Source organism: Zingiber officinale, chromosome 10A, assembly GCF_018446385.1.
Source record: "Zingiber officinale cultivar Zhangliang chromosome 10A, Zo_v1.1, whole genome shotgun sequence".
Taxonomy (NCBI): domain Eukaryota; kingdom Viridiplantae; phylum Streptophyta; class Magnoliopsida; order Zingiberales; family Zingiberaceae; genus Zingiber; species Zingiber officinale.
Genome location: NC_056004.1, coordinates 33,464,442 through 33,486,694, shown reverse-complemented (window position 1 = coordinate 33,486,694; position 22,253 = coordinate 33,464,442). Strand labels below are relative to the sequence as shown.

General features: G+C 36.1%; 1 non-coding gene across 1 annotated transcript; it reads left to right on the top strand.

Moving 5' to 3' along the window:
* Positions 1 to 16,436: 16,436 nt before the first annotated feature.
* On the top strand, positions 16,437 to 16,542 carry LOC122028462. Its single transcript, XR_006124831.1, has one exon. It is a non-coding gene; the product is annotated as a small nucleolar RNA R71 (small nucleolar RNA).
* Positions 16,543 to 22,253: the final 5,711 nt, after the last annotated feature.

The following is a 22,253-nucleotide window of genomic DNA, read 5'->3' as shown; positions in this document are numbered from 1 at the left end:
CCCGTGTGCGTTTTAGCTCCATTTTTGCTCCAAATAGCATGCTATCAATCAAAACAAGAAAAGAGCAGATCTTCGAACAAAATATAATGGAAGTATGATATTACAATGAAATAGGATGTAATAAACATAGATTATGCCAATGAAATACAAATAAATATGTGTCAAGACATGCATAAAAGTGTATATAACCTACGCACATCACACCCCCTGACTTAAACTTTTGCTTGTCCTCAAGCAAAACCCGCAATCTAGATTCATGTGGTTAAATAGTGCATCATAATCTCTAACAAGTCAATCTAATCATATCAAATGATTTCATTGGTGAGCAAGATACAAAAATAGTTTGAGTATGACCTAAGTAGTAGTCCTCCATGCTCAGTGCGAAAGTGACCTAAATTTATCAAGTTTCAACCCCTAAGTCTAGTCAATTCGTCATAAAATTGTGTTCCTTATACTTCCGGTGATAGACATTTACGTACCACACAAAAGGTTCGTTCCTCTCAAAAATACTATGCATCGTCCACATAAGGTCTCAAAGGAATACTCAGTATCAAGAGAAACATAACATTCATTTCCCCAGTAACCTAATTCGGTCTCAAAGGGGTGAATTACTAGCTTCCACTCACGATAACTATTTTTTTATCCCTTATTTTTTTTTCTCTTTTTTTATATGTTTGTAAAGTATCAAACTTGAACAAACTTTCATTTTTTTTGGGATTGATTTTTCCAAATGAGCTTACATGATCTGAGTTTATCCAGTAACCAAAATGTAGTTGAGAGGTCACCATAGAAGTACAAGTACTAGTCCAATTCTATGAATCATGACTATTTTAGAGTTATAAACCATCAAAAATAGGCATAGTGTATAGAGGTCCTAAAACAAGGCCAATACTTAAACTCTTATAGTAAAGACATTGCTCACTTCATGCTATCATAGATAGAAAAAGAAATATCACTAAACATACTAGCACCATAAGTAACCAATAAACCACATAAAATCTAGAATAAACGTGCTAGTATTTTGCATTAAGGACAAACAATCATGATATGACATAAGATGCAACTAGCAGAAATAAAAATTTTATTATGCAAACTAAAATAAACTACATGCCTCTAATGCATCCCCCTAGACTTAAACTTTTCATTGTCCCAATGAAAATTAAAAATGATATATGGAGGAGATTTATGAAGTTTAGAGAAGTTACCAAGCGATGAGCTCTAAATGGTTGGCATTCATGTTTTTAAAGATACTTCTCTATCCAATGCTCACATTCCTCCACAACTTTGAAATCTATAAAAATAAAATAGACAAGAAAAATTAAGTAGAGGATACAAGTTTATTATAAAGAAATGAAACTAGAAAGAACTAAAGACATGAATGAAAACAAGGAAAATAAACTTGGGTTGCCTCCCAAGAAGCGCTTGTTTAAGGTCATTAGCTCAACCACCTCATTAGATTCATCTAAATCTTGCTCTTGGAGGGGTAAGATATTTTAGAACCTTCTTACCAAGGGTTCTCAGTTTTTCAACAAATAAGCTCTCATTCAAAGGTTCAACACTATCTTTATCTTGTGAACCCTGTGCAACATATGTCCTACCACCATCATGCTCAAAAAAGAATTGATTAGTAACAATAGAAAAATGAATTGAAATTTGCCTTTTACCAATCACTAATGTAAGAAAATCATTGAGCATGGTTTGACATTTAGAAAAGGAAGGTTGTTGCTCAAGTGGTGGTCTTTCTAAAAGAGGTGATTCTTGAGACTTAGCTTCTATTGCACAAGTCCCTACACTCTCAACATCAACTAGTTCATGTCCTACATCATCCAAAGTGACTAATGGTTGTGTGACTAAGGGAAGTGATTCTTGGGTCATCCCTACACATCCCTCCACAATTTGACTATAAATTGGTTCAGATGTAGGAAGGGAAGATTCTTCTAAATCTTTGACATTAGGAGGTAATGGAATTAAAGTGGTGCACTCCTTTATCAAAGTCTCAGATTCATGATCCTCAAGCTCATCACAGTATTTTCTCATTATAGACTCTCGTAAAATTAAAAGATTAGCTGATATTCTATTATTTGTTGAGTCTATACTATCAAGTGTAGCATGCATTTTCTTGATGCCCTTACGTGTTTCAGCTTGAATAGCTAGAACCTCCTCTAAACCTTTCAACATTCTATCCATAAATGATGAAAATTGGGGGTCATTCAAGTCAAAGTCATATGTGTGTGAATTTGATGAAGCCATTTCATCTAATTTTCTATCAAGTTCATCAATTGATGTTCCCAAATTGAATAACTTGTAACAACTCTCAATTGAATGGCCTATTTCATTGCAAGTTTTACAAAAATTTTGCTCTGACCTATGATAAAAGTTAGAGAAAACACCCCTTCTTTCAACATGCATTCTATATGGGCGGTCAAGCAATATTGGACAATTATCAAATATATGACCAGTTGCACAACAGAATTCATAGAAAAGAGTATTAGAGTTCACAACAAACATTTGGTCAAACTTTTGAAATAGAGTTTTCAATCTAGTAATCAATTTAAACATGCCCATCTAAATGATTATAGCCAAAACAAGATAGACATGTAGAAGTAACAAAAATAAAATGTAGAATTTAAATTGCAAAAAAAAAACATAATGAAAACAAGTAAGAGAATGCAAAAAGAAAAAGAAAAATGTCTAGAGTAACTCATATGCTAATCAACTAATATTAATCGAAAACAGTCCCCGACAATGACGCCAAAAACTTGTTGACCTCCGCAAGTGTACGGAAATATCGCAAGTAATATAAAAGATTATCATATCCACAGGGACTGGAATAAGCACTAAGAATGTCTCAAAGCAAATTAGCTAGACAACAAATCAATGGATTAACAAAGTCTAAGTGTAACTATGAAAAGTAAACAAAAGAATGAAAGAATAGGCAACAAGAATAAAGGCAATGATAAGGGATATTCTAGGAGTTTTGGTTTCTTTGTAAGGTTCTTTAATATAAATGATCTACCAAATCCATTTTCTTAATTGTTCATCATTTGTAGAAGGTTGTCGGTTCTCTCTTGCAATAGAGAATCGACCTAGTACTGAAATCCATACCTAGATTGATCAATTAGGAATGAATCTATGTTATCCTTACACGGGCTTGCCTGTCACGTGCGTCCCTCGAAAAATCAACATAGAAATCATTACCTCTCAACCCATAAGATATAAAGATTAATGCATAAATCTATCCTACCCTCTTGAATTATCCTATTCCCCCCTAAAGTTCATCCCCCAAACGTCCTTACATGGGCTTGCACCTTACGCGTGCTTCCCAAGGAAAATCAAGTGAGAGATAATCTCTACAAGATCCACAAGACATTCAAACAATCAATCAAGAATGTGAATTAGGTCCAAATCACAACAATACATCCAAGATTTAATTGATACAAATAGGGTAAAATCATAGAAATAGGGAATTGACAAATCCACAAGAGTTTGCATACAATCACATTACATCAAACAAGAACAATGCATCAACAAGTCATTGAATATAATCATGGTAAAAATCTATATAGTTTTACATTATTCATCACATCACAAATACTCCCTACATCCTAGATCTAGAGATCTACTCCATTGCTAAGGAAGAACAGTCCCAAAACATATAGAAAAGCATACTTTCAACCATAGATTTGAGAAGAAGGGGAAGAAGAGATGCTTGCCGATGATTCCGATGTCTTGGGGATGCCTCCTCGCTCCGGAGATGGATAGATCGCCAAGGGATGGAGGAGAATGGAGCTCTAGGGTTTCCCCCTAAGGGGAGAACCCTTCCCTCAAGGAGAGGGACGAAGTCCCAGATCCAAAATCTCCCAAGATGAGTCAAAGAATGAAGATCTTGACCCTTTTATACCTCCTCTAAATTGCCCAGGAAAATCAGGAAAATAGGGGTCCGGTAAACTGGGTTTATCACCTACTAAACCAGGTTTTCTCGTGATTCACCCTGAACCAAATTTGTATCTCTTGAAATTATCTTCAATCTGATACTTGGATCGAGCCCTGTCTCCAACCGAGCCAAAAGTTATGGTGGTTCAAAGTTTGATCTGCAGTCTGGGCGGAGGTCCAGTTGAACCCACGGTTAGGAGGCACGGCCGTGCCATTTAGCATGGGAAGAAAAGTCTCCCTCTCTATTGGACCTGTAGCAAAGTTGTAGATCTTGAAGTCTGCTACATTTTGGTATAAATATCATCCAAAAACTCTAACCGAGCGCAAAGTTATGGCCATTTTACGAATAGTCTGTAATCTGCCCAGAATTCAGCATAGCTCTGTTTTAGCATGGCACGACCCGTGTTCTTCGTCACACTGCCGTGTAAGATCCACACGGCCTCACACGGCTTCTTCTCTGGTTGAGTTACATGGCCATGTGGCATACACGGCCGTGGCATTTTTCTTCTCTGCCGAGGCCACGCGGCCGTGTGGATTCACACGGCCGTGGCCTTTCTCTCCTCTGGAAACTTGGCATGACCATGCCATTTGGCACGGTCGTGTGTTGCTTGGCCACGGGAAGCTTAGCACGACCGTGTGGGACACAAGGCCGTGGCCTTCTTTACATCTGGTGCTGGAGCACGGCCGTGCCATTTGGCACGGCCAAGGCATGATATGGCCACACGGTCGTGTGGCATACACGGCCCAAGCATGAATTCTTCCGGAGTTGTTCCCGTGTGCGTTTTAGCTCCATTTTTACTCCAAATAGCGTCCTATCAATCAAAACAAGCAAAGAGCAGATCTCCGAATAAAATATAATGGAAGTATGATATTACAATGAAATAGGATGTAATAAACATAGATTATGCCAATGAAATACAAGTAGATGTGCGTCAAGACATGCATAAACGTGTATATAACCTACGCACATCACCCTATATTAGCATGCATCACATACACACAAGCAATCATATATACTGATTAATTAAATTGTGATGAGGTCATGACCCTACTACTATCTTCTCAAGCCAATGAAAAGATCGAACGGTCAACCTAGGGTCAACGATTTCTTTAAGCGCCTCCCTTTGACCGTCATGTGTTGAAATCACCCTCCTCGTAACTCCTTCTTGAGTAGACCTTCCACCGCTTCATTTTGTACATTACAAATATGAAACTTGAGTTACATTCGAATCTAAAATCTATTTATAATAGGAACATAAGAAAAGAGGCACGACGCGCAGGTCGCATATCATATACAGTACGCACAATACAAAAAATGGCGCACAGGCCATATTATGAATTACAACATAATTTTTATCCAATAAAATTGGGGTTTTTGGGCCATGACCATCACAATATTATACATAATTCTAAATTATGTATTTTACATAAATTTCTATAATTTTACTACTGTTTTTATCAATTTTATGAGTCACAACTTCCCGGCGGTCCCGATTAGCGATTTTCGGGCGTGATCGCGGGACAATGCCCCTTGCGGGGTTAGGGGCAGTGCCCCTACTCGCGAAATGAATATCGCGAGTGTCCCATCTTGATCTAACAGTGCCTTAAGCCACTGTCCTAAAACAATTTGGGTGAGATCTTATAATTTCGAAAGATTTTTCTCGGTAGTTGAAGCCTACAAGTGTCCAAGCACTTGTTGTTTCGCCTCTACGAGAAAATTACTCACAAAATTCATAAAAATAGTAAACTTACAGAAAATTACAGATCTGAAACATTTTCAAAAAAAAAAAAAAATACAAAACATGTACATGCTTCATACGTGGCTCTGATATTACTGTTGGGACTTTCGAGCCGCAAAACCGCTTTTTGCGTTGCGAAAACCTCGAATTCTTGCCACGGAATCGTGCGAAGATAAATAAAATTCATGTACATGTTTGTTTATCCTAGATCTACCTTATATCCACATGATAAGAGTGTTACCCTTGTTGCGATGCCCTTCGCTTATCCCGCTCGTCCAAACGGTTGCCGGATCTCGTAGAGTGTCAAGTGTACACTCCTCTACACGTATCCACACGGACAAAAATTGGAGAAAAACCACTTAGAGTGTGCTAGCACCCTTGAATGGTTTCAGCAATGGAGGAGAGGGAGAGAACAAGAGAAGAGAGGAGGAAGAAGAAGAAGTACAACAAGCACAAATGCTTGCACTAATGTGGCCGGCCACATAAAGGAGGGTTTTAAACCTCCATGTAATACCAAGAGTCATGGCTCTTGGTCTTCCTCATGAGGTGGCACACTATGATGTACCCTTGATGATGTGGAACACCATCATTGGCCGGTCCCATGCCAAGTCACAATGAGGTGGCATTTGGTCAAGTCAAACTTGACTCTTCATCTTCTCTCTCAAGTCAAGTCAAACTTGACCTTTTTATCTCCCATGGTTGATCAAATCTAACCATTGATTCAAGTCAATTTAATTTAATGAATTTCTATTTATTGGTTTAAATTGGCTCAATGAATCATAATCTAAATTAGACTCATTCTACACATGAATCAAATTGAGTCCAACTCAATTAGTCTAATTTGGATTACTCTTAATCTAATTTGGTTTATCACATGAACCTAATCCTCTTGGTCCATCATATGAACCTAATCTCCATCTAATTGCCCTTTGTGTGTGACCCTATAGGTACTTGTAATGTTGGCAATGCTCCTAAACCCATTTAGAAACATAAGTAATGAGCGGTATCTAGCAACACATAATTACTACCCAAGTTACAAGAATGTTGAGATCCAACATCACATTTGTGACTACTAATTGTGACTCTCACAATATGTGACAATGTCCTTCTATCCTTGACATCTAAATTGATCAATTGAGGCATCTTGAACTCCAAGTAGACTCGCTCTAATCAAATAAGCTCAATATCTCATATGACTCATTTGGGTATGACCATGCACTTAGTGATCTCACTCTATCAAGAATCATGATGTCACTCCCGTCATATAGGAGGGATAGATCCCATCTACATCACTCACATCCCTCCATATAATTTGTTACATACCAGTAGTCGCTTTTTATAGTCCACCTATTTATGGGTGACGTTTGACGAAACCAAAGTATGCAACTCCTTATGTAGGGAACCATGGTGACTTTAGGTCTAAGGACTGATAGTTATACTAATAGTCACATGAGAAAGTATATGACACTCATATAACGATCCATGATACTTTCTCATGACGGGTCATTCAGTATACATTCTCCAATGCATACCCATGTGTCAACTTGATATCTTTATATCCATGACTTGTGAGATCAAGTCATCGAGTTGACCTACATGCTAGTCTCATCGTATTAACATTGTCCCTGAATGTTAATACTTGACTAGGAATGATTAAGAGTAGTGTTCTCTATATCATCTCATTATCGATTCAACCAATTGATTGATATAGATAAAAACCTTCTACTCAAGGACGTTATTATACTTAGTTATTTGGCACCAATACAAGTAAGTATAATAACCATAAAGAAATGCCTTTATAAATATATAGGAATATGATACATCAAGTCTATACAACAATCATCACATGATTGGCTCTAGGGCTCTCACTAACACTACTAACATCTTGTTCACCATCCGACAAGGATATAGGGCGCTGGTAGATGAAGCAACCAAAGTACCGATTGACCCAGAAGACAAGAAAAAGGCCCAGATTGACTTGAAGGTAAGAAACATAATCTAGTGTGGACTTACTAAGGAAGAACTAAACTATGTCGACCCATTCAAGAATGCCAAGGAGCTCTGGGACAAACTGATCGAACTACACGAAGGCTCAAGTGATACAAAGGTAATGAAGCATGACTTATTATTAAATAATATGTTTAACATTAAACTGCATGATGGAAAAATAGCTGCTCAGCTACACGTAAGAATCAAGGATATTCTGAACCGACTCCACTTAATCGATCACCAACTAGAGAACAGAGATGTAATCAGGTATGCCTTGAACTCTTTTCCTCAAAATACATTGTGGGCATCTATAGTAGATGCCTATAAAGTTTTGAGGAACTTAAATAAATTAAAATTAGATGAGCTATTTTATGAACTTAAACTCCACAAATTGACTAACTTAAAGTAGATCAAGAAAGGTATTGCACTTTTTGCAAGTTCTTCAAAAGAAGTCAAGAACAAATCGAAGCCAGAATCTGAATCTGACTCAGAAGTTGATGAAGAACAACTAGTGAACATGGTTAAAAAAATATTCACTAGAAGGAAGGACAACTTCACAAAGAAGGACCTACAAAAGGTGGTCAAATCAAATGACTCGAAGGTAAAGATCACATGATACAGGTGTAACAAGAAATGACACTACAAGCATGAGTGCCCAAAAATGAAAGAGGACAAACCAAGATAACTAGAAAAAAAGGCACTCAAAGTGACTTGGGATGAGTCGTCTTCTGAAGAATCTGACATCAAAGAATAGAAGCATCACAACTACCTCCCACTGATAGCATCCGATCTGAAATCAGAAAGTGAGATAGAACAAGATGATGAGTTTGAATATGAATTAAGCCATGAGTCCGTACTCATTTTTTAAGGTTCAAATGAGGTATCATCTATATTAACAGCTAAATTTTAAAAAATAATTACATGTCTAAATAAAAAATTAATTAAATGTGAAAAATAAACTGAAACACTTCTTGAGGAAAATCAACACCTAAAAAAATAAATTGAAAATGGAAATCCAAATCAAGATATAAAACTAGAGGAGGAAAATATAATTTTAAAAGGTAAAATTAATAAACTCAAAGGATTACTAGAAACTTTCACCACAAGATCAAAAAATTTAGACATAATTCTTAAAACACAAAAAAGCTGTATACAATTGTTGACCTCCGCAAGTGTACGGATATGTCGTAAGTAATAAAAAAAGATATTGAATCCACAGGGACTGGAATAAGCACTAAAGATATCTCAAAGCGAGTTAGCTAAACAACCAATCAATTGATTTACAAAGTCTAAGTGTAACTATGAAAGGTAAACAAAGAAATAAAAGAATAAGAAACAAGAATAAGGGCAATGATAAAGGTAAGTTCTAGGAGTTTTAGTTTCTTTGTAATGTTATTCAATGTAATGATCAACCAAATCTTATTTCTTAATTGTCCATCATTTGTAGAAGGTTGCTGATTCCCTCTTGCAATAGACAACCGGCCTAGGACTGAAATATATCAATATGCGATCAATTAGGAATAAACCCTATGTTGTCCTTACACGGGCTTGCCTGTCATGTGCGTCCCTCGAAAAATCAACATAGAAATCACTACTTCTCAACCTCATTAGATATAAAGATTAATGCATACAATCTATCCTACCCTCTTGAAATACCTAATTTCCCCTTCAAGATTACCCCTCAAACATCCTTACACGGGCATGTTCCTGTCACGAATGTCCCTCGAAAAATTGAATGAGGAATTACCTCTACAAGATCCACAAGATATTCAAACATTCAATCAAGCATGGTAATTAAGACCTAATCACAACAATCCACACAAGAAAGAATAGATACAAATAGGGCAAAATCATAGAAATAGAAATGTTGGCAAATCCACAAGAGTTTACATCAAATCTCCATTACAAATACTCCCTCCATCCAAAAACAAGAGATCTAGTCCATGGAACAAGGAAAGAATCCAAAAGAAGAAGAAAAGATAAACATCTTGATCCCCAAATCCAAGAAAGAAAGGGAAGAAAAGCTTATCTATGATGAAGAACCGTCTTCGGATCTAATCCTCGCTCCTCGGAGTCGAAACGTTGAAGATCTGCCCTTAGAATTGCCGGAAAACCCTCCAAGAAGGTGGAGGAACGCCCAAATCTTGAATTCCCCCCAAAAGGGAGAAAATCCCCTTTGAAATGAAGAAGAAACCTTTATATAGAGGTGAGGTTCGGGTGCCGCACGACCCCGAGGCACGGTCGTGTGAGGTTCACACGACCAGAGTCATTCCCTTCTCTGCCAACCTTACATAGTCGTGTGTGGTACACGGCCGTGGCTTACTTCTGCCAATGCTCCCCTTGCACGACCGTGTAGATCTACACGGCCTGCACTGGCTCTGCCTCTGGAAATCTGGCACGGTTGTGTGGTGTACATGGCCAGGGCCCTCTTGCTCACTGGAAATCCTGCACGGCCGTGTGATGTACATGGCCAGGGCCTTCCTGGTCTCTAGAAATCTCACATGGTCGTGTGGTGTACACGACCAGGGCTCCATCTGGCTTCAAATCTTTACACGACCGTGTTAGGTTCACACGGCCGTGGCAACTTCCATCTCTGCTGCATCCACATGGCCAAAGAACTCCACACAACCTAGGCAACCCCCCATGGTAGGGTCGTGTGAGGTACAAGAATGGTGCCTTCCTCCTTTGCTTCGCTTGCGTATTTGGCCTTAAACACGAAACCTTCACCAATTTCGACTCCTGTGTACAGAAAATGCACAAAAGAAGATCTCCGAACAAAAAGAGTAAATATGCTAAAAGAAAAGTTGGAAGTATAAAAATATGTAGACAAAGCATGTGCAAAATATATGAATGTGCGTCAAAACATGCTAAACAAGTGTATACAATCTACGCACATCAACAATAAGTCCGAACTTGAATATAAGTCCATCTCTACAAATAAAACTTTCATCTCTTTAATAAGTTAAAATTTGAAACAAACAAAAGCCTGGGTTCCGAAAGCGTACCTAACCACACAAGTAGAACTCAATCAATTTTATCTATCTAAAAATGAAATTCATTACCTAAAACCAAATTCAACTAAACCTATTAATTCAAACTCTCTCAAATCAAAAAAATAAATTTAAATAAAATAACTACAAAGTTAATTAAAATTCAAATTACAATTAAGTTTATTATAACTATAAAAATAATTGATATAAACATAAAACTTAAACCCAAATTAAGGGGGAGGCACCAAATTAATTGACACCTCCAAAAATAATAGTTTACCCAGTTGCATAATTTGGTCTAGCTTAAATAAGGACAAAAGTTTAACCTGACAAACAACACTCGAGAAGTTTTGGATGATAGTAGGTTAGGAAAACTCTATCTATGCATATCTATGAAGATATGGTTTCGACCTAGTGCATTTGTCTTAGTGGAACTAATTGAAGTTACGCCTTACTAATCCTAGCTGGTTAGACCAAAGTTTTGTACTAAGTTAAGTAGATCAGATTATTTAAAAAATTTTGAAGGAATGGTTACTCTAATGATATCTAGGAAACTCACCACAACTTAGAAGTTTATCCAAAAAAAATATCTATTTGTTGAACTCAAATCTAAACTTGAATCTAACACAAGTTAAACCAAACCCTGAAATTCAACTTAACTCATCTTACAAAACTATAGGATCCCTTTGTCTGAAAACTTAGACCGGTGAGATGAATAAGATTAAATTAATTCAAAATAAATAAAATTAAATAAAATTAAATAATGATTAATTCTAATTCATCAATCTGAAATTCAATAATTAATTTCTTTAAACTTAGTAATCTATCATATTTGCAAATAATTATAAGTATATTACTTTTACTTAAAAACTAAGACCTTAGGTTAAGAAGAAGGATATTTATTCGGATAATTTTCAAATTCTAGGAAAATTATTTAACTTATGTTTTCAAAAATTTCCATTTTCTTAGTGTTTCAAAATTATTTTAGCCTTAGCCTAGATCGAACCCATAGAATGCATGATCCTATAGATCTAAGGAATGAGCATCTCACAAACACACTAAGTTTACCTTGATTGTGTATTCAAAAATATAGAGTGGCGTGAGATGTGTAGGCCTTTTTCCTAGAGTTCAGATGCTTATATCAGTGCATCAACATAAGTATGGGTAAAAAATACAACAGTATATTAATCAAGTTAAGCAACCCTTTTTCAACAAATATCTAAATGGATAATATTACTTAACTTGATTAACTAAGTAAAAATTTATATTTTCTATATAAATAGCTAGTAACTAAAGGTTAGATATTTAAGCACCAATTTTGGATGAGTATTTTTAAACTAAGGTTTTTATTTATTTCTCCTGACAACTTATCTTTTTAACATAATTAAAGTTATTAGTAACTTAACTAAATCTTTAACAATGTAATTCCTTTAAAATAAAAAAAAAAATTAAAAACCCTATATTCAATATTTTTAACAAATTAATCATTCTTTTCGTAATTAAAACTTTTGCAATAGCTTAAATTTTTTTAAACTTAAGTAAATTATCAACAAATTAATTAAAACTTGTTTTCTTCAACTTAAATTAATTTTTAACAACTTAATTAATTTGTTTTCCTTAATTAATTTTTCAACAACTTAAATTAATTTTTCACTTAAATTTTAAAACGACTTTATTAAATTTTTAACTTAAATTATTTTTTAAGAACTTAATTAATTTGCAAATATTTCTTAGACTTTTTTTTTTTCAAAAGTTTACTTAGAAATTTTTGAAAAAAATAATTACTCGGAAATTTTCTTTCAAAAGTTTACTTAGAAATTTTTTACTTAAAATTTTTTGAAAAAGTTTACTTAACAATTTTTTAAGTCCTTACTTGGAATACAATTTTGACTTCAAAAATTCTTTTAAAATATTTGCGAAAAAAAAAATCTAACCTGTACTTTTGTTCAAGCCTCTCCCTAAGTCTGATATATACAAAGTGTATACTTTTAGCATTAATGTCTATACTTCGGATCCAATCCTCGCTCCCCGGAGTCGAAACGTTGAAGATCCACCCTTAGAATTGCCGGAAATCCCTCCAAGAAGGTGGAGGAATGCCCAAATCTTGAATTCCCCCCAAAAGGGAGAAGATCCCCTTTGAAATGAAGAAGAAACCTTTATATAGAGGTGAGGTTCGGGCGCCACAAGACCCCGAGGCACGACCGTGTGAGGTTCACACGGCCAGAGCCATTCCCTTCTCTGCCAACCTTACACGGCCGTGTGTGGTACACGGTCGTGGCTTGCTTCTGCCAATGCTCCCCTTGCACGGCCGTGTAGATCTACACGGCCTGCACTGGCTCCGCCTCTGGAAATCTAGCACGGTCGTGTGGTGTACATGACCAGGGCCCTCTTGTTCACTGGAAATCCTGCACGGTCGTGTGATGTACATGGCCAGGGCCTTCCTGGTCTCTGGAAATCTCACATGGCCGTGTGGTAGACACGGCTAAGGCTCCATGTGGCTTCAAATCTTTACACGACCGTGTGAGGTTCACACGGCCGTGGCAACTTCCATCTCTGCTGCATCCACACGGCCAAGGAACTCCACATGGCCTGGGCAACCCCCCATGGCAGGGTCGTGTGAGGTACAAGAATGGTTCCTTCCTCCTTTGTTTCGCTTGCGGATTTGGCCTTAAACACGAAACCTTCACCAGTTTCGACTCCTGTGTACAGAAAATGCACAAAAGCAGATCTCCGAACAAAAAGAGTAAATATGCTAAAAGGAAAGCTGGAAGTATAAAAATATGTAGACAAAGCATGTGCAAAATATGTGAATGTGCGTCAAAATATGCTAAACAAGTGTATATAATCTACGTACATCACACCCCCAGACTTAAACCTTTGCTTGTCCTCAAGCAAAATGCTGCAATCTAAATTCATATGCTCTATAATGCTCTCATATCCCTAATGCATTCTCCTAACTCTATCAAAAGGTTTCATTAGTAAGCATGATCATGAAAACAAGTTAAGTTTGGCTCAAGCATAAGTACCCTGTGCACAATGCAAATAAAACAACTCAAAACTCTTCAAGTTTCAATCTATGTCCTTGTCAAGTCGTCATCAAGTTTGAATTCCTAATGTTTCTAGTGATAGACAAGTAACCAGTGATAGACACTTACTTGCCACACACTTGATTCATATTTCTCAATCAACCCATGGTCTCAAAGGCGTGCTCAATCTCAAGAGAAGCTAAGCAGTCATTTCCCCAATAACCTAACTCGGTCTCAAAGGGGGTGACTAGCTAGATTCCACTCATCACGACTGTTTTTTATATCCCTTATTCACTTTTTTCTTTGCCTTTTTTTTTACACTTTTTTTTTTCATAAGTATTTGCATTGTGCAAATCTTATTTACAAGTGTACTTTTAGCACAAATGTTGGGATATTTTGATTTTTTCCAAATGAGCTTACATGATTTGAGCCTCATCCAGTAACCAAAATGAAGTTTGAGAAATTACCATGGAAACCAAGTACTAAACAAACAAGATGAATCATGACTATTTCAATGATATCAACCATTTAAGCATCAAGTATAGTGAAGTGAAGATAAGATTCTTAAGGTCAAGCTAAAACTAAAACTCATCTCCATATGATACTTAGCTTATATCATGCTACCCAAGATAAAGAAAAGAGGTACATTAAGCATACTACTAGCATCATTTACAACATCATGAATCTAGATAATAAACGTGCTAAATTTTCACTTAAAGACAAGAAAGCATATAAATGAAGTTTGATGTTCTCAAGATGAATGCCACAGGAAATCAAAACAAAATGCAAGACATAAGCAAAAACAAAAAAATAAACAAAGCAATTCAAATGCATCTAATGCATCCCCCCAGACTTAAACTTTTCATTGTCCCAATGAAAACTAAAAATAATGTGGAGGAGATTTTAAGAAGAGTTACCAAGTGATGAGCTCCAAATGGTTGACATTCATGTTTTTAAAGATACTCCTCCATCCAATACTCACATTCCTCCACAACTTTGAATTCTACAACAATAAGATAGACAAGAAAAATTAAGTAGAGGATACATGTTTATTATAAACTCAGAACTAAAGACATAAAAGAAAATAAGAAAAATGAACTTGGGTTGCCTCCCAAGAAGCGCTTGTTTAAGGTCATTAGCTCGACCACCTATCTCATTAGATTCATCTAAATCTCGCTTTTGGAGGGGTAAGATATTTTAGAACCCTCCTACCAGGGGTTCTTGTTATGGAGAGAGCTTTCATCAATGGAGCTACAAAGTAAAGTATAACTCTCTCCATCTTCGTCTTCTTAAAAGTTTTTTCAGGTGGTCGAAGACGGTTCAGATTGAGCTTCTAATCATTAGCCCAAGTGAAATCTGCACATGCAAAGAAAGTACAAATCTCCCACAAACATATTAGATAAGATAGAGCCATAACCATATTAAGATAAGCAGAATAAGAAATAAAAACTGAATCACGTCCAACAAAGTCAATGATAGGTACCTCTATAAAATTTTCCAAAAGATCACACGAAGTACCAACCTTGCTTTGCTGAGAAATACCTGATATTTCTAAACATGTGGATGTGATTTCCTTTGAATCAAATGATGGTTCTGGCTCAGGCTCAGGTGTTGGCGATATCAAAGATGGTGATTCTTGAGACTCAACCATATCTACATGAGTCCCTACACATTGGTCCACAACATGCTCAATCCTTGCAACTCTTACAACATCTAAGGATTGTGTGGACAAAGGAGGTGATTCTTGAGATGCTGCTTCCACAACACAGCTGCCTACACATTGTTCCATATCAACATCATCAACACAAACATCAAAAAACAAACCCACATCAATATCCTCAATAGGAGAATCAACTATAGGAGGATCAATAACTTCAATTGCAGTTTTAAATTGATCTACCACATCACATTCATCATCTGAAAATTTAATGTCACTACAACACCCTGTAAAATTTAGAGATAGATCTGAAAACTTATTTACCACTGCTTTATCTTCACAATCCTCATCTGAAGAGTCCTCATCTTCATATACATTCAAAAATTTGCACTCAACCATATTAGTGTCACAGGATTTGCCGAAGTCTTTATTTTCATTGACCCCCACTAACCTTTGTGGAAAAGGAACCCTTAGTGAAGGTCATAGGAAAGATTTAACTTCCTTTTTCCCAAATTCCCTTTGAGCTTTTAGAGGAGGTCCAACTTGCTTATCTAGTGTTGGTGTGATCAATCGTTGAGGGAAAGGTACTTGTGGCCTTTAGGAACTTCCTGGAGAAATGGAATTGAGTTCTTGTGATTTTCTATTATTCTTCTCCTCAATTCTAAACATGTCCTTCTTTAGAAGTTCTTCATGATTTTTTCCAATTCTCAACCCAACATCATCACACCTTTCACTAGATCTTGTCTGCGAAGGAGGGGGATCTTCTTTAAACCATTTTGAAACAATACTTTCAATCTTTGCCCCCAAATGTTTGAACTCCCCATTCTGTGACTTGTGATTTTCAAGACTCATAGATGGTTGAATTACAATTTGTTTGACAGGCTCTATAGCATTTATGGCTTGCACTTCTTGAATGTTTGAAGGAGATTTCATCCAACTTATGTTCGACCATTCATTGAGGTTCAATGTCACTTGATCAATTAATGTATATGCTTCATCTACACTTTTATCCATAAAAGAACCTCCAGCTGATGAATCCAATATACTCTTGTCTGAAAAAGAAATTCCCCCATAAAATATGTGTAGAATCAACTATTTTTCAAAACCATGATGAGGGCACTGTCTTTGAAGACTCTTGAATCTATCCCATGCTTCAAATAATGATTCTCCATATGCCTGAGCAAAATTTGTTATGCAATTCCTCATATACACTATTCTGCTTGGAGGGAAAAAATGATTCAGAAATTACTTCTCCAATTGCTCCCAACTTGTGATACTTTGAGAACGGAGAGAATATAACCAAGTCCTTGCTTTATCCTTGATACTAAAAGGAAATGCCAACAATCGAACTGCATCTGCTGACACTCCTTCACATTTCACCATATCACAAATCTCTAAAAATGTTTCAAGATGCAGATAAGGACTTTCCAATACTTCTCCTCTAAATTTGTGACCTTGTATCATGAAAATTAACTCTAGGTCTAGTTGGAAACTTTCTGCTTCAATTTGAGGTTGCACAATGGGAGATAAAAATCTTGCAGAAAAAGATGTAGAAAAATTTCTCATGGGTCTGCTTGACATATTAGTGCTCATGGATGTTTAAGAATCAAAAATAAGAAATAAAATGTAATATGAAAAGCAAGAAAGAAAATACAGAATTTAAATTGCAAGAAATAAAGTGCATAATGAAAACACGAAAGAAAAGACAAAAGGAAAAAGAAAAATGTCTACAATAATTCATATGTCAAAGATTGCAAGATATGTTTACAAAAGAAAAGAAGAAAGAAACTAGATCAAAAGAGAAACAGAGAAAAGTTAGAATCAAGAATGCAAAATTAGAATTACAACAAAAAGAATTGATAAGAATGTTATACAAGAAAGGAAAAACTTATGAAAGCAGAATTCTAAAGATTAGTTACAACTATGCTATTGAAAAGAAAAGAAGAGTCATGTTTAGTCTAACCCAATTGATAATATCTAATGTTATAGCACAATCCCCGACAACGGCGCCAAAAACTTATTGACCTCCGCAAGTGTACGGATATGTCGTAAGTAATAATAAAAGATATCGAATCCACAAGGACTGGAATAAACACTAAAGATATCTCAAAGTGAGTTAGCTAAACAACCAATCAATTGATTTACAAAGTCTAAGTGTAACTATGAAAGGTAAACAGAGAAATAAAAGAATAAGAAACAAGAATAAGGGCAATGATAAAGGTATGTTCTAGGAATTTTGGTTTCTTTGTAATGTTATTCAATGTAATGATCTACCAAATCTTATTTCTCAATTACCCATCATTTGTAGAAGGTTGCTGGTTCCCTCTTGCAATAGACAACCGGCCTAGGACTGAAATATATCTAAATGCGATCAATTAGGAATGAAGCCTATTGTAACACCCCAAATTTCATGATTTGGAGTCCCAAAAGACCTTATTAAAATCTAGAAATACTATAGAAAAATTCTAGAGAGTTTTAGGAATTTTTAGAGTATTTTTACGTAATTTTTGGAGTTTGTTTGGTATTTTTACCAAGAGAAAGAAGTTTAAAAAAATATATATATATATAAAAGTGTTAAAGCTGGGTTTTGAACCCAAGAGCTCGGACCCGAACCAGATTTTAACGGACTCAGCCAACCAACTGGTCTGCAAATGTTTTGTTAATTATATATGGAAGTGAAATATATTTAAGCTATAGTTGGAACGTTTAAAATAAATTGGAATAAAAAGTGCGCAGCGAAAGAATCGAAGCCTAAACCTTTGATTCGGTTAAAAGCCGGCTAACCAACTGGGCTAGCAATTGTTACTTGATTAAGTAAAGGAAGAATTTTATTTAATTAATAGAAGTTAATAGCAAGAAATAATAGGAAGAAAATAGGTTGCAGCCAGGATTTGAACCAATGCGCCGGGCCTTAAGCAGAACGCAGCCCACCAAAAGACCAGCCGAACTTTTCTTAACTAAATCTATATTGAAATATATTTAAGTAGTACTAGTTAACAGAAATATGAGAGTATTAAAAGGAGAACTTAGGTTTTAGCCGAAACCAAAATTTCCCCTCCTCTCTCACGCTCGCGTCGGCGCTTCTCGTCGGGCGAAACCGCAGCAGCAAGCAAGGGGCGTTCCGGCGGCCGGCGAGGGCGTTCTCCGAAGATTTCTTCACCATCGTGATCACCTTATCGAGGAGAACAAGTGGAGGTGAAGGAGTTGCCGAGAGCTTGAGTCCTCCGCAAGCCCTAGAAGTATTAGAAGCCACCTTCTTTGGCTGTAAGTCCTAGAACAAGAGGTAAGTTGCTCACTCACCTGCGGTAAGAGTAGTTCCGGGATTTTCTGCCTTGTCGCTGTGAATTGAGGTTTCGGATTTAGTTTTCTTCAAGCTTTGATGTTAGCAATTCAGCGTTCGATTTGGGTTTCCTGTTTGTTACCCTAATTGGTATGTTCGGTTTCTTTGTTGAGGAATTCGATCTCTGGTTTGCGTTGTTGAACCCTTACAATTGAGTTTTATGATACTTGCAAGTTGTTGCATTAGTAAATTTAATGTAGATACTTCACCTAACTTCTTAGGAGTTTTGGAATTATGGAACAATTAGTGATGTAGTATATATTTTATCATGCACTAATAGATTTCATATTCATTAAGTGCAGATTTAGTTTAGTTTCATTAAGCAAGGTTTAGTTTAGTTTTTAGCATGTACAGCCTTAGTTTTGGGAGTATTCAGTAGAGCATGTGTTACTAGTTTTTCCCATGAAATTTTAGAACAACCACTTCGTTTTTACAGATTTCATTAAGCAGTATAGTGCAGATTTGTTAAGCTTAGGATGTAGATATGCTTAAAGTATTTAGTTTCTTTAGAAGTATGGATTCAAATTTAAGTTTTCATTCTATAGATTAGTTTTCGGTTTGAGTTTATGGTTTAGTAAACCAGTTTAGATTATGTTGAAGCATGCTTAAAGAATTCAGATTTTGTTTCCCTTTGATTTATATATGTTGTAGCATACTTGAAGAAGTCGGATCTGCTTCCTTGCTTTGGATTTCCTGTACAGCATTAGAATGGCTAAAAGTTTAAGAGTAGCTAGTGTGTTTTGTTTTCCTTGCTTCGGATTATCTGTACAGCATTATTTTAGTAGATGACATTTCTTACGCTTGAACTAAATGACTTGTCTATATTAAGAGGATTTAACGGTTCCATTTAATTCTGTTGTAGCAAGATTTAAGGTTTTAGTTTTAACAAGTTTTAGATTTAGTTTAAGCTTGTATGATATGCAGATTTTCTAGTTTTCATTTGCTATTTTAACAAGCATGAACAACCATGTATTCTAGTAGAAGAATAAGAGTTCTATTAAATTCTTTTAGAAGTATTAACAAGTATAAGACAGATAAAGAAAAGAAAGGAAAAGGCCAAGGCTTTAAGTAGATCCCGAAGTTAAGACTTTAGGGATTTTGGCACACAAGGTGCTAAAGAAAATGCCGAGGCATTATATATTAGAAGTATTAAAAGATAACAAGTATTTTACTTTTATCAGTGGCACTGTACTGGACTTTCAGTAGTCCTTGGGCTGGGCTCCCATAGTCGGTCCCTAGGTTTAGATAACCTAGTATGCAGGACTCTCAGTAGTCCTTGGGCTGGGCTCCCATAGTCGGTCCCTAGGTTTAGATAACCTAGTATGCAGGACTCTCAGTAGTCCTTGGGTTGGGCTCCCATAGTCGGTCCCGAGGTTTAGATAACCTAGCAAATCCTACTAGATTCGGGACCAGCTATCTCGAGTCTAGTTAGGGATGCGCGCATAGTAAGTACAGTTGCCAGGCCCAAGAAGAAGAAGTTGATTATTATTTTGAAGTATTATAAGTACAAGTTTTGAACAAGTAAAACGAGTTTTACATAAACATAAAGTATTAAAGAATAAGTTTAGAACAATGAAATAAGTTTCATTTAGTTCTAAAAATTAGTAAGTTCAGTTCTTTATTCTACCATGTTTATCTAGTAGATGAGTAGTTTTCATATTTACCTATTAGATGAGTAGCATGATTAGCACATTCGTATACATGCACATTCGTGATTTTGTGAGTTAGATAGCGCTTACTAAGCAAATTTTGCTTATAGACTACACTTCCTCTTACTGCAGATAAAGGAAAAGAAAAGATTTAGCAAGGAAGGCGACAAGGTGGCGCGGATGGTGTGTGATGCCAGGACTATGGAAGCCTTGGGACTTAGTTTAAGAATTTATTAAGATTGTCATTTATTAAGAATGTATTAGATGAGTCATTTAGTCTTCCGCTGTTAGTTAATTGTATGTTTTTATTTTGTTTCCGCTATTCATTTCTTGCATGAGTTGATTTCATTAAACTGCGTGGTGATGTTATTCCTTTGTGTGTTTGATATGTGTTCCAGCCGCCTGTGGCTGTGTATATTATGTTATGTATTAATGATTATGGTCACCGGTACAGGGGAGACTTTGCCGAAATTTTTCGGTAGGGTTTCTTCGAGGTTTTTAATCATACCGGTTAAGTAGAGTTAGTAGTTAAGTAACGGTCATCCTTAGAGAGTTGTAGTAGTAAGAAGGGTGGTCGTTACAGTTGGTATCAGAGCAGTTCCCATTCTCCAGCATCACACATCAGCACCAGCCTTGTCGTCTTCAAGTAAGAAAATATTTAAGTTTCCTTTTATAGTTTATTTATTATTTGCAGTATGGAATAATTGCTTATATGTGCTTTAGTAAGATAGAAATTTTGTTCTCTTATATTCATATATATAAGTATGTTTAGAAAGGATAGAGAAGATATCAAGTCTTCCAAAGACCACTAATGAGTACGATGCGAGATGAATACTAGAGGACTGAGAAGTTAAGAGATTAAGACACAAAAAGGTACCACTAGTAAAGGATAGTATAAGATAGAAATATCCAGAATTAGTCTAAGTTCGAGGACGAATTTTTTATAAGGTAGGGAGGATTGTAACACCCCAAATTTCATGATTTGGAGTCCCAAAAGACCTTATTAAAATCTAGAAATGCTATAGAAAAATTCTAGAGATTTTTAAAAATTTTTAGAGTATTTTTATGTAATTTTTGGAGTTTGTTTGGTATTTTTACCAAGAGAAAGAAGTTTAAAAAAATATATATATATAAAAGTGTTAAAGCTGGGTTTTGAACCCAAGAGCTCGGACCCGAACCAGATTTTAACGGACTCAGCCAACCAAATGGTCTGCAAACGTTTTGTTAATTATATATGGAAGTGAAATATATTTAAGCTATAGTTGGAACGTTTAAAATAAATTGGAATAAAAAGTGCGCGGCTGAAGATTCGGTTAAAAGCCGGCTAACCAACTGGGCTAGCAATTGTTACTTGATTAAGTAAAGGAAGAATTTTATTTAATTAATAGAAGTTAATAGCAAGAAATAATAGGAAGAAAATAGGTTGCAGCCAGGATTTGATCCAATGCGCCGGGCCTTAAGCAGAACGCAGCCCACCAAAAGACTAGCCGAACTTTTCTTAACTAAATCTATATTGAAATATATTTAAGTAGTACTAGTTAACAGAAATATGAGAGTATTAAAAGGAGAACTTAGGTTTTAGCCGAAACCCAAATTTCCCCTCCTCTCTCACGCTCGCGTCGGCGCTTCTCGTCGGGCGAAACCGCAGCAGCAAGCAAGGGGCGTTCCGACGGCCGGCGAGGGCGTTCTCCGAAGATTTCTTCACCATCGTGATCACCTTATCGAGGAGAACAAGTGGAGGTGAAGGAGTTGCCGAGAGCTTGAGTCCTCCGCAAGCCCTAGAAGTATTAGAAGCCACCTTCTTTGGCTGTAAGTCCTAGAACAAGAGGTAAGTTGCTCACTCACCTGCGGTAAGAGTAGTTCCGGGATTTTCTGCCTTGTCGCTGTGAATTGAGGTTTCGGATTTAGTTTTCTTCAAGCTTTGATGTTA